This window comes from Balaenoptera ricei, chromosome 5 (assembly GCF_028023285.1).
Source record: "Balaenoptera ricei isolate mBalRic1 chromosome 5, mBalRic1.hap2, whole genome shotgun sequence".
In the NCBI taxonomy this organism is placed as follows: Eukaryota; Metazoa; Chordata; class Mammalia; order Artiodactyla; family Balaenopteridae; genus Balaenoptera; species Balaenoptera ricei.
The window spans coordinates 127,149,718-127,163,937 of NC_082643.1; the positions used below are offsets into that span (position 1 = coordinate 127,149,718).

Sequence of the window (14,220 nt, forward strand, 5' to 3'; positions counted from 1 at the left end):
GTGGGTGGGGGATAGGAAAGGAGTCAGAAAGAGCTAAGGAGTTGATGCCCCTAAAGCAGCTTCCAGTCAATAAAAACATGTGAGCTGAGAAATAAATTGCCCAGCTTTTCTACTGTTGCAAAACAAATGCCATTTCAAAACCAAAGAAAGACTGCTGAGTGAAAAAGTTTTATTGCCAAGCAGGAAGTCCATTATTTGTGGTAGACCAAATAATTGACTCTGAGATGCTCATCTCCTAACCCCCACAGTCTGTGAATGTTACCTTTTATGGCAAAAGGAACTTTGCAGATGTGATCAAGTTAATGATTTTGAGATGAGGAGTTTATCCTGGATTATTTGAGTGGGCCCAGTGCAATAGCAAGGATCCCTATAAGAGAGGCATAGTTAGAGTCTGAATCAAAGGAAAAGGTGATATGATGGTGGAAACAGAGACAGGAGTGCTGCACTTTTGTAGATGGAGAAAAGGGCCACAAGCCAAGGGATAGGGGAGATATATTAGCCAGTGTTCTCCAGAGAAGCAGAACCAATTATATAGAGATATAGATATATAGAAAGAGATTTACAGGTATATGTCGGAGACACTGTGAGTTCAGTTCCAACAACTGCAATAAAGTGCATACCGCAATAAATCGAGTCACACATGTGTTGGTTTTCCAGTACGTATAAAAGTTATGCTTACACTATAATTTAGTCTACTAAGTGTGCAATAGCATTATGTCTAAAACATGTATATACCTTAATTAAAAATACTTTATTGCTAAAAAATGCTAACCATCATTTGACAAGGCAGTGTTACCACAAACCTTTATTTTGTAAAAAAAATGCAATATTTACAAAGTACAACAAAGCAAAGTGCAGTAAAATGAGCTATGTCTGTATGGTGAGGGATTGGCTTATGCAATTTTAGAGTCTGAGAAGTTCCACAGTCTGCCATCTGTGGTGGCCCAGATAGAGACCCAGGAAAGCCAGTGATGTAGCTCCAGTCCAAGCCCAAAGGCCTGAGAACCAGGGGAGTCAATGGTGAAAGTCTCAGTTCAAGCCCCAAGGCTCGAGACCCTGGAGCATTGATGTCTGAGGGCAGGAAAAGATGGATGTCCCAGCTTAAGCAAAGAGAGCGAATTTGCCCTTCTTCTACTTTTTGTTCTATTCAGGCCCTCAGTGGGTTGGATGATGGTCTTCCACATTGGTGAGGGCTGTCTTCTTACTCAATCTCCTCATTCAAATGATAATCTCTTCTGGAAACACCTTCACAGACACACTCAGAAATAATGTTTTACCGGCTATCCCACTATCTCGTAGGCCAGTCAAGTTGACACATGAAATTGACCACCATAGGAGGCCACTAGAAGCTGAAAAGATAAAGGAAATAGATTCTCCCCTCAGATCCTTCATGGGGGCCAGTCCACCTTAAAACTGTGCGGTGACACTGATTTTGGACTTCTGACCTCCAAAATTGTAAAAGGATAAATCTGTGTTGTTTTAAGCTACTAAATGTATGATGACTTGTTACAGCAGAAGGAAGATGCTGATACACAGTCTTAGCAAAGAGTCCAGATAGTTTCCCGGGGATGAAGCTCAGAGAAGGAAAAAAGAGATAAGTGGCTATGTTGATTAGGTGTCAATATCTGGGTATACCGATTAAATAAGGTCAGATTGTCTGGAGAGGGCTGCTATGTAGGTGTGCTGTCCTTCTTGGTATCCAGCTGTCTCTGTTACACACAGCTCTGCAAGGTCCCTGCCTCAGATTGCAGTGATGAGAAGAGGCTAATTGGCTATATTACCAGTCATCATCTCTCCCTCAGGTGAAGAGAGATAGCTCTAAGGTGTGTCTTACATTTTCTCCCAGAGTTGTTGAAAACAATCATCTGCTCAATAATATAATATTTATTAGCTTTTTTCCCCTTCCCTTTACTTCCCCATTCCCAAACTGGTATTTGGGAATCACTTCCCAAATATAACACTTGTATTCAAATTTTTATCTCTGGGTCTGCTTTTGGGAAACATAATCTAACACACTGTAATATATCACAGTTTAAAGATTACTAATATTAACTAGATATTTTGTCAGTCATGGTTGTTAGGTCCTAGTAAGATAAACCAACTCTGGCTGACTGAATTAGATAAGGAATTTATAAAATAGATACACCGTAGTTCACAGAATCTTTGGAGGAACTAGAGAAGAAAGATTTCAACTAAGCACTCAGGAACAATTCCCCAAAACTGAGCAGGTATAGCACTGATCTAGTGACAGAGCTCCTGAAATTGCCACTAGACACTAGTTTACCTGCTCTTACTTCTGACCCCCTCTTCCGCCCTAAAAATTTAAATTGAACTGTAACTACTAATGCTGCTGATGTAATGGCCACTTCTGTACTAAGGACAAAATCTGATTTACCCAAAACCTCCCCAGTGCTATGCAAGAGGAAAACGTGCTACTATTTGGTGCTTCTTGTGCCACTAGCTCCTGAGTCAAGTACGTAGTGAGTACATTTGATTGGCAAGACATAGATATCATGTCTACTTTCTGGCTGCAAGGGAGGCTGTGAAAATGAGTGTCTGACATTCTCAACTTTTTAATAATAACAGGCAATTTCTACTTCCCACCGAAAGTCATCAGGTGGGGAATTCCTCAACTATGAAAAGGGTCCTGATACTGTTTGATCAAAAGGAATATCGATTGTTAATTAAAGTGAACATTACTTATCTGAAAGCACACATGAAAATTTCTGTCACTTTTAAAATTATATAATTCTCTGAAACCAAACTCAAAGTTACCAGAAACAACAGGAATTTTAATCATTTACTTGACCTGGTTAGGGCTGCATCACCTCCATAAGAGTAAATAACACCAGTTTAATATATGGCAGAGCTGGTGGTCCTACCATGCTCCCTACTAATATCTCCTGAATCTATGAAGTTAATCCAGGAAAAGAACTTTCAGAGGGAATTGGACTGGGTTCACTTAATCTTCACCCTTGCACATACATAAACTTTAATTATTTGACCATTACGTTGACTGCTGTACTTTGATTAATATACAAATCCCTAGTTTGTTAAAAGGCAGAAATAACTAGAGCCAACAACAGATTCCATTGTGTGTATACTCAGAAAGACCATGCTTCTAGAAACCACAGAGAATTCTGATAGATTTTTTCCAGGAGCACAGTCCCAACAGGCCATATTTAAGGAAGCTTGGGAATAGTCAGCAGTTTCTAACCTAAGTCTAGACTAAAATGATGCCGTGTAAAATTGAGACTTATATTCCATAAGAATCTTCAAAAAGAACACAGTTATTTTATTGGTTAGTAATTTCCTCTTTCTTTAAATTGAATACTGGGAGCTTTGTGGCACCCAATTATAATCCCTTATTTTCCTTCCAAACCTGAGGTTTCTTTTTTTCTTTAGTATGAGTAAAAGACAATGCTGTTATTACTCATAAAGTTTTGCAAATCAATAAGAAATCCTTTGATTTCAATTATTTCTCACTTCTTTAATTAATCTTTATTTGCTGTTTTTTTCCACCTTACCAGGTAAGTCAGAAAAATTGCCTCAGAATCAGATATCATGATTAAATGCATCCTGGAGATTCTCCTGGAATTCTTCTCTATCTTTTCCATTGCCTTCTAGATAATTCCATGTCCAAGTAAGGTTCTGCTGTTACTCTGACATCCTTCTGTATATCTTGAAATATATTCCCCAACAACCTATTTTAAGAGGCTTCTCATGTAACCTTTTCCCTATAATAGATGGGTCAGGTATTGTCAACTGGGCAGGCATGAGACATTTTCGGGGCCAACCACATTTCCCTTTGCCCACTTCTGGCATACCTAGGAATTTTTCTAGTCTGATTTACTATTTTGGGGGGACTTTATGTAATGAAATTACAACACGCCATTAGGTATTACACATATAAACAGAAACAAAAATAAAATTCAGACTAAACATTGGAATTTATTATTTATAATACTACTGATTAAAGAAAGAACCAAATTTCACCATGTTTTTTCATTGTTTTCTTTCTTGCTCTTAATATTTCTCATATTCCACAGCAGTAATTCTAAGTATCTGGGATGATCCCAAACCCCGTTTAAATATCAGAGGAAAGCTATGGACCCTCTCTTTTATTTACTTATTTTTATTACATAGAAGACTATTTATTGATGTAGGAAAACATTCATTTTTAAAAAATGCATGTATAAGACAAGAAAACGATTACAAGTGTATATATGATCTCAGCTTTCCCCTCTCTCCACCTGCAAGAGAATTCTAACTCTGCCCAATAGGCTTCTTTTCTTTTCTTTCTTTTTTTCTTTTTTTGATGTACTATTTTATATGGCATATTGTATAGAATTATCTCCCTGGAAAGGCTCACTAGTGCTGGTAAGAGATCCAGCAGGCATATCTCCTAGGCTTTGTATGCCCCGATAGCTGGTCACATTGAAAAATTGCCTTTTGTTTCTTACTTTATGGTGGCAGCTCTTGGTGAAAAGGAGAGACATTTGCAGTAGCTGCTCACAATCCCCTCATTCTACAAGTAGCGAGTGCACTTGCTACTGGACCAGTTAGGTTAGGGTGGAGCTCCTGCTATTCTCAAGAAATTACCATATAGCTGCTCTATTTTACCTTCAAATCTTATATTTTTTTCCCCCAAAACTTTTGAGGGCTATCACAAGTCCTTATATCTTGATGCCTTTTCTAAGGTGTCAATTTCCTTTCACCTCCCCACCTTTGTTGGTGGCTAGCTCCTCCTCTCTCCAAGAGAGCACCGACATATCATCACATTCTAAAAGGGAAAAAGATTACCCTTACCCCATTTCTTAACCTGGTGCTTAAGTAAAAGCCATAAAAACTGGCCTAAATAGAAATCTTCATGAAACTCTACTGAGGGAATCACATCACGGTGATAATTAATTTCACATGTCATCTTGACTGACTCATGGGATGCCCACAGATTGAACATATATTTGTGCGTATCTGTGATGATGTTTCCAGAAGAGATTAGCATTTGAATTGGCGGGCTGAGCAAAGCAGATGGCCTTCCCCAATGTGAGTAGACATCATTCAACCAGTTGAGGGTCCGAATGGAACAAAAAGGGAGAGGACAGCTTGAGCTGGACACTGGTCTTCTCCTGCCCTTAGACTGGGACTTGTACTGTTTGTGTTTCTGGTTCTCAAGCATTTGAACTCAGACTGGAATTTACACCTCCATCTTTCCTAGGCCTCCAATACAAATGAAAGATCTTGGGACTTCTCAGCTTCCATAATTATGTGAGCCAATTCCTTATAATAGATCAATCAATCTCTCTCTCTCTCTCTCTGTTTTGTTTTTCTGGAGAATACTGACTAAAAGAATCACTCCTAGAGTATGGCTGACTTAAGACCTATAAGCATATAATATTATTACTTATGTGTAACAGATTACTCTGTAGTTCCCTAGAGGCCCCCAAGCCATACTCATCATAACAACAACTGAGAAAGAATCTCCTTCGCTTGGAGACCATTGTTTCAGCTGTAGCTACAGTTGTAATCAGTATGCAAATCAGGCACTACAGGATGTTATCAGCTTTGAAAATCAAAAAATTAGATGCCTTTGAAATTTTTAGTAACTCTGATGCTGGACTTATTTTCTCGCAGACATTGTTATCTACAGCAGTAAGTTAACAGAAAATTATTATTATAAAAATCTTCTTGGAACTAATTTATTTAACTGAGTGTCCTACTTTTCTTGACTGTAAGAAGTCTGGTATGAGAAACAAAAGATATTCATATAATTCATGTTCATTGCCTCGTCTTCCTACATTAAGTAACCCTCAAATCATGAGAAAGCTATTTTGTGTCTACTCTCTTCTTTTAGCTTATTAGTAGAGGAATATTTGAAGTACACACAGGTTTTTGAAGTTGGTCTCTAGGTAAATATTCAAAGGCAAGTGCTGGCTTTTCTATTTGATTTCTGGCCAGATTTTATTACAAAATCTAAATGAATAACTTCTTGCTATTCTGCAAATATACACCATAGTTTCCTGTCTTTATGCATTCATTCACACCATTTTCTTTACTCATCATTCCCATTATCTTCTCTGCCTGTGCTGTCTATTTTCAAGCCATCTCAAACCTTTTCTGCTCCAAGATACTTCTCTTGGTTCTCTCAACCAAAGGGAACTTTCCTCTTTTAATCGTCATGATGCTGCATCAATTTAGCACATTCTACTTTGAATTATAGCTGTTTCATGCTTGTCATAGCCTCATTGCTAATCTGTAGGCTACCTGAGGCCTGACTCTTTGGGTTTATCTGAGCAGCATATGTCTATTGAACCACACATTCAAAAAATATTTGTTGAACTGATTTGAATTGTATGAATTCTAAATCAGATAATTTAAAACAATAATTACATGTCTTAAAAAAGAGATCCCAGTTTCACTACGGGGTAGTGAAAAAAACACACTTTGGAGTAAGGCACATAAGATTGAAATTTTGGCTCTATAACTAACCACCTGTGTGATAAAAGACCAATTATTAAATTTCTCTAAGCTTCAGTTTCCTAATGTGTAAAATGTAAGTGGTAATACCTGCTTTTCAGGGCTCTTACCCCTGTTAGGTGCTAGTATGAGATAGTGTCAATCACCTGTCATTTGGCGTACAAAGTTCAGAAATTAGAACTATTATATACACTGATGTAAATGAAATCCAAAATAGGTTTAAGTCCAGTTCAGCTATTCTCTGTATGATTTAGAAAAGTGGAAATACTGAAAGTAAAGTCAATTATTTGATCCTTCAGCATGCATTACAGTATTTTTGTTTGAAAGCTATACAGTGATAAACATGGCATTAAGCACATTAAAATCAATACAAAGGGGAACTAGTTCATCAACTACTAGGTTAAAATAGTTAATGAACTAGTTCCCCTTTGTATTGATTTTAATGTGCTTAATGCCTTGAAATACAGGCATTTGTATTGTTCTTTAAGGCAAATGCATAGTCATTAAAGCAATACATCTACCTTTATTTTATATGCCGAAGAGGATTAATGAAAGCCATAAAGCTGAAGAGAAACACAAATTCTGCAAAACAAAAAATACTGCTAGGATTTTTTCTTTACTCAGTTATTTCTGCGCTTTTGGAAGAGAAACACATTTGAATGTTACATTGCCTTCAGAGAGGAAAATGGCTATTATACAGAGAGAAAGTCAAGGTGAAGTACCCTAACAATTTTGGAGGAGAGCTAAAATTTTAAATCATTCCTGGTACTCACGATTGATTCTGCTGTTCTCAGAAGGATCCAAACGGGGTGATTTGGTTAGGCAGCTGAAAAAGAGTGGAGGTTACCTCTGTGAGCTCAAGAAATATTTTATTTTATTTGTTTTTTAGGAATCTATTTCCTAGAGCCCCAAAATTTATCTGGTTGGTAGTAGGGACTTCAAATTTTTTTTTTTGGCCACACCACGTGGCATGCAGGGTCCTAGTTCCCCGACCAGGGAGTGAATCTGCACCCCCTGCAGTGAAGCGTGGAGTCTTAACTACTGGATCACCAGGGAAGTCCCTTATCTTATACTCATTTATTTTTTAGGAACTTAAGAAATATTTGTTGTGTGGATGAAAAATGTTGCCTACTGAAACTGCAAACAAACGATGCTGTGGCCATCCAGCCATCAGCCACTACCAGGCCCTGATGGTGAGCCCGGAATGAGCTCAGGATGGAGGCAAAAGGGCTGCCATCCAACAAGCCCTCGGCCACTGCAGCCACCCCCAACGGTGCGCCCTGAGGGGACTCAGGATGGAGAAGAACTGGATTCTGGCCTTAGATACCCAAGGTGTGCCTCAAAGGAATGATTTCAGTGAGCCCAGACTCTTGCATCTTCCTATACTCAGAAAAGCAAGAGCTAACTTAAAAAACTTGAGACACCTGGTTTTCTTTTATTAACAGTAATCTTTTATGTTCTGGTTATCTGGCTTTTGTTGCAAAACTCCTGTATAACCTGGCTCCTCTCTTACCTTTTCGGAGCCGTCCCTCAGAGCTTTATTGGAGGCTGTCTTCTGGGCTTAAGTCCTCAGAAAATTCGCCAAATAAAACATAATCCTCAACTTTCAAGTTGTACATTCTTTTTCAGTCAACAGTTGAATGGCTTGTTGAACAAATATTTGAAATATAAACACTACTCATAAAACTAAAAGTTACTTTGATTAAAATAACAGGTAGCTCTCTATATATTTAGTCTAGGTATTTTGCAAGGTATTAATAAAAATAAAAAAACAAAGAGTCGGTCTGGGGCTGGGACTGGGAGGCCTGAGGCCTGAGTGCTAGCGGGAGGGAGACCACCTGCCCACCGCGGGGCTCCCCCGCCCTCACGACGGCCTCTCTAGCGCAGCGGCCCAGCACGCAGGCTCCTCCCTGAGCACGCCGGGAACTCGGCCCCGCCCACTCCCCTGCTGCCGGCCCAAGGAGGCCGCCTCGGCCACGGTGCCCGCCCAGGAGAGGCCCGCCACCGCGCGGGGAACAAGCGAGGCGCAGCCTGCAGGGCCCCCTGCGCCCGCGGAGGTGGCCCCGCTGCCGGCCCTGGACCCTCGGAGGGCCCCGAGGCGGCGGCGGCGGCCGAGAACGTGGAGGTGGAGCTGGCGGGCCGCTGGGCGCCCGGTTCCCTGAGCCCCGTGAGGCCCCTGAGGGTGGCTCGGCGCCCAGAACGCCTGCGGGGTGCTCTTCACGTCCGTGCTGAAGACCTTCGGGTCCAAGGAGGATGACAAGATGGTTCTCAAGACAGCGTGGGTAAGTTCTCTCTCCATGGGGCTGATGCCCTTCTGCTGCCCATTAGCGTCTTCACAGACATGTTTGTTTGGCTGTCAGAAAACAGCCGTGGTGGGTGCTGTTGGATTCATGCCCCGTTCTTTTGTAAGCTCCACGGAGCCTCTGTACCTTACCTAGAGAATCACGTTTGCCTGTGGCTGCTCCTTTGCCTACCAGCCTTCATGGGTCATTTGGGGACACCATTTCAAGAAGCGCCTGGGACTGGTGAGTGGCATTGTCACCGCTGGCAACAGTATCTTCGCAATTTTGCTGCCTTTCCTTCTAAGGATTCTGACTGACAGCGGGGGGGCCTCTTTTACACATTAAAGGGTCCTCTGTATCTTCATGTTTGTTCTCTTTCTGGCTGGTAAGTAAGATCTACCCCTTGCCTCCTATGCCAAAGATAAAGATGGTGGAACCAAAGGAGGCAACAGATTCTCCCTCTTTTCCAGGAGAAAGTTCAGTCCTCCTCCAATTTTTTTCAATTTTGCCATCTTCACTGTGACAGCCTATGCAGTGTGGACAGTTGGAATACCACTTTCACTTTTTGGATACTTTGTGCCTTAGGTTCACTTGAGTCTGCTGTTCTTTGATGGGGTCACCTCAGGGGTGAAGTGCTGCCTATTATCAGCCACTCTGGGCCAAGACCAAAGTCTTCTTTGCCTTGCAAGTTTCCCCTCTGTTCCCTCAGAACTAGAACAGAGGCAGTGTTGGACCATTGCCCCCACTCGAGCATACTGCACAGCCACAGACAGGAACCTGGAGGAAATGGGCTAATGTGAATGAGAGGACATCACATAACCTTTTTTCCAGCTTCTACATCTCCTCCTTTGGTCTCTAGTACATTGTGAATATGAGAAAATTGAATTGCTTTTCACAACCTGTGACAAGTAGAACATATACATAGTTTTTTTTGTTTGTTTGTTTATTTTGGCTGTGTCAGGTCTTAGTTGCAGCACACGGGATCTTCGTTGGGGGATGTTTAGTTGCAGCATGCGGACTCTTAGTTGTGGTAGGTGAGCTTCTTAGTTGCAGCATGCATGTTGGATCTAGTTCCCTGACCAGGGATCAAACTCGGGCCCCCTGCGTTGGGAGCCTGGAGTCTTACGCACTGGACCACCAGGGAAGTCCCCAGAACATATACATAGTTTTATGTTCAATTTTGTTTCCTACAATAAACATTAAGCATAGCAGAAGAAAACATGACAAATGTATAAATTTATAGCAAGAGTTATCTTGTATTTGATTAACAGCATAAGTACTATTATAGGAAAAAGGAAAAAAGCAAATTGTTTGAATTTTAGAGTTACATATAAACTCTCCGAGGCTCTGATGGATCATTAGTGTCCTGAGAAAACCATTAAGAGTTAGTGTATTGGAAATCTGTTCCTTCTCTCCTGTTTTTTTTTTTTTTTTTCCTTTCCAGCTATATCTGTAATGTTTTTCTTTCTTACTTTTTTTTAATTGAAGTATAGTTGATTTACAATATTGTATTAGTTTCTGGTGTACAACATAGTGATTCAATATTTTTATAACTTATATTCCATTTAAAGTTATTGTAGAATATTGGCTATATTCCCTGTGCTATGCAGTTTATCATTGTCACCTATTTATTTAATACATAACAGTTTGTGCCTCTTGATGCCCTTCCACCTGTCTTGCCCCTCTGCTTCCTCTCTCCCCACTGGTGACCACTGGTTAGTTCCCTATATCTATCTTTCTCCCTTGTTAATGTGTAAATTTCACCAGGTTTTTTGGTTTTCTTTTGTTTTTAAATGTCTCAGTTTTTTTTTTTTTTTTTTTTAAAGATTTATTTATTGATTGATTGATTGCTATGTTGGGTCTTCGTTTCTGTGCTAGGGCTTTCTCTAGTTGTGGCAAGCCGGGGCCACTCTTCATCGCGGTGCGCGGGCCTCTCACTATCGTGGCCTTTCTTGTTGCGGAGCACAGGCTCCAGACGCGCAGGCTCAGTAGTTGTGGCTCACGGGTCTAGTTGCTCCGCGGCATGTGGGATCTTCCCAGACCAGGGCGCGAACCCGTGTTCCCTGCATTAGCAGGCAGATTCTCAACCACTGCGCCACCAGGGAAGCCCAATGTCTCAGTTTTTATTTGTTAAAATATAATGTACTTTTGAATGATCTCAAAATTCAACTGTAGGGGGACATTCAAGATGACGGAGGAGTAAGAGGTGGAGATCACCTTCCTCCCCACAAATACATCAAAAATGCATCTACATGTGGAACAACTCCTACAGAACACCTACTGAACACTAACAAACAGAAGACCTCAGACTTCCCAAAAGGCAAGAAAATCCCCATGTACCTGGGTAGGGAAAAGAAAAAAGGAAAAACAGAGACAAAAGAATAGGGATGGGACCTGCACCTCTGGGAGGGAGCTGTGAAGGAGGAAAAGTTTCCACACACTAGGAAGCCCCTTCACTGGTGGAGATGGAGGGTGGGCGGGGAAGCTTCGGAGCCGCGGAGGAGAGCGCAGCCACAGGGGTGCGGAGGGCAAAGCGGAGAGATTCCTGCACAGAGGATCGGTGCCAACCAGCAGTCACCAGCCCGAGAGGCTTGTCTGCTCACCCGCCGGGATGGGCGGGGGCTGGGAGCTGAGGCTCGGGCTTCGGTTGGATCCAGGGAGAGGACTGGGGTTGGCTGTGTGAACACAGCCTGAAGGGGGCTAGTGTGCCACAGCTAGCCGGGAGGGAGTCCAGGGAAAAGTCTGGAACTGTCTAAGAGGCAAGGAACCATTGTTTCGGGTGCGCGAGGAGAGGGGATTCAGAGCACCGCCTAAACGAGCTCCAGAGATGGGCATGAGCCGTGGCTATGAGCGTGGACCCCAGAGACGGGCATGGGATGCTAAGGCTGCTACCGCCGCCACCAAGAAGCCTGTATGCGAGCACAGGTCACTATCCACACCTCCCCTCCCAGGAGCCTATGCAGCCCGCCACTGCCAGGGTCCCGTGATCCAGGGACAACTTATCCGGGAGAACGCACGGCGCGCCTGCGGCTGGTGCAACGTCACGCCGGCCTCTGCCGCCTCAGGCTCGCCCCGCATCCGTACCCCTCCCTCCCCCAGCCTGAGTGAGCCAGAGCCCCCGAAGCAGCTGCTCCTTTAACCCCATCGTGTCTGGGCAGGAACTGATGCCCTCAGGCGACCTACAGGCAGAGGCGGGTCCAAATCCAAAGCTGAACCCCAGGAGCTGTGCGAACAAAGAAGAGAAAGGGAAATCTCTCCCAGCAGTCTCAGCAGCAGTGGATTAAATCTCCACAGTCAACTTGGTGTACCCTGCATCTGTGGAATACCTCAATAGACAATAGACAATGAATCATGCCAAAATTGAGGTGGTGGACTTTAGGAGCAAGTATAGACTTGGGGTTTGCTTTCTGCACCTAATTTGTTCCTGGCTTTATGTTTATCTTAGTTTAGTATTTAGACCTTATTATCATTGGTAGATTTGTTTACTGATTTGGTTGCTCTCTTCCTTTTATATATATATATATATATTTTTTTTTTTTTCCTTTTTCTCTTTGTGTGAGTGTGTATGTGTATGCTTTTTTGTGTGATTTTGTGTGTATAGGTTGGCTTTTACCATTTGTCTGAGGGTTATGTCTGTCCGGTTTTTCTTTGTTTTTTTTTTTTAGTATAGTTTTTAAAGCTTGTTATCATTGGTGGATTTGTTTATTGGTTTGGTTACTCTCTTCTTTTTTCTATTACTTTTTAATTTTTTTATTTTAATAACTCTATTTTATTTATTTTCACATTCTTTCATTTTTTTTTTTTTTTTCTCTCCCTTTTCTTCTGAGCCGTGTGGCTGACAGGTTCTTGGTGCTCTGGCCAGTGTCAGGCCTGAGCCTCTGAGGTGGGAGACCCGACTTCAGGTCATCGGTCCACCAGAAATCTCTCGGCCGCTCGTAATATCAATGGGCGAGAGCTCTCCCAGAGATCTCCATCTCAACACTAAGACCCAGCTCCACTCAACAACCAGCAAGCTACAGTGCTGGACACCCCAAGCCAAGCAACTAGCAAGACAGGAACACAACCCCACCCATTAGCAGAGAGGCTGCCTAAAATCATAATAGGTTCACAGACACCCCAAATCACACCACCGGACACGGTGCTGCCCACCAGAAAGACAAGATCCAGCCACATCCAGCAGAACACAGGCACAAGTCCCCTCCACCAGGAAGCCTACACAACCCACTGAAACAAACTTACCCACTGGAAGCAGACACCAAAAACAATGGGAACTACGAACCTACAGTTTGCGAAAAGGAGACCCCAAACACAGTAAGTTAAGCAAAATGAGAAGACAGAGAAACACACAGCAGATGAAGGAGCAAGGTAAAAACCCACCAGACCAAACAAATGAAGAGGAAATAGGCAGTCTACCTGAAAAATAATTCAGAGTAATGATAGTACAGATGATCCAAAATCTTGGAAATAGAATGAAGAAAATACAAGAAAGGTTTAACAAGGACCTGGAAGAACTAAAGAGCAAACAAACAATGATGAACAACACAATAAATGAAATTAAAAATTCTCTAGAAGGAATCAATAGCAGAATAACTGAGGCAGAACGGATAAGCGACCTGGAAGATAAAATAGTGAAAATAACTACCATAGTGCAGAATAAAGAAAAAAGAATGAAAAGAATTGAGGACAGTCTCAGAAACCTCTGGGACAACATTAAATGCACCAACATTCTAATCACATTGGTCGGAGAAGAAGAAGAGAAAAAGAAAGGGACTGAGAAAATATTTGAAGAGATTATAGTTGAAAACTTCCCTAATATGGGAAAGGAAATGGTCAATCAAGCCCAGGAAGTGCAGAGAGTCCCATACAGGAAAAATCCAAAGAGAAACACAGCAAGACACATGTTAATCAAACTATCAAAAAGTAAATACAAAGAAAAATATTAAAAGCAGCCAGGGAAAAGCAACAAATAACATGCAAAGGAAGTCCACGCACATATGGTCACCTCATCTTTGGTAAAGGAGGCAAGAATATACAATGGAGAAAAGACAGCCTCTTCAATAAGTGGTGCTGGGAAAACTGGACAGCTACATGTAAAAGAATGAAATTTGAACACTCCCTAACACCATACACAAAAATAAACTCAAAATGGATTAAAGACCTAAATGTAAGGCCAGACACTATGGAAGTCTAGAGGAAAACATAGGCAGAACACTCTATGACATAAATCACAGCAAGATCCTTTCTAACCCACCTCCTATTGAAATGGAAATAAAAACAAAAATAAATGGGACCTAGTGAAACTTAAAAGCTTTTGCTCAGCAAAGGAAACCATAAACAAGATGAAAGACCACCCTGAGAATGGGAGAAAATATTTGCAAATGAAGCAACTGACAAAGGATTAACCTCCAAAGTTTACAAGCAGCTCATGCAGCTCAGTATCAAAAAAAAAAAAAAAAAAAAA

At 41.7% G+C, this 14,220-nt stretch overlaps 1 pseudogene; it reads left to right on the plus strand.

Moving 5' to 3' along the window:
* Nucleotides 1–7,598: 7,598 nt before the first annotated feature.
* On the plus strand, nucleotides 7,599–9,554 carry LOC132366287 (monocarboxylate transporter 10-like; annotated as a pseudogene).
* Nucleotides 9,555–14,220: the final 4,666 nt, after the last annotated feature.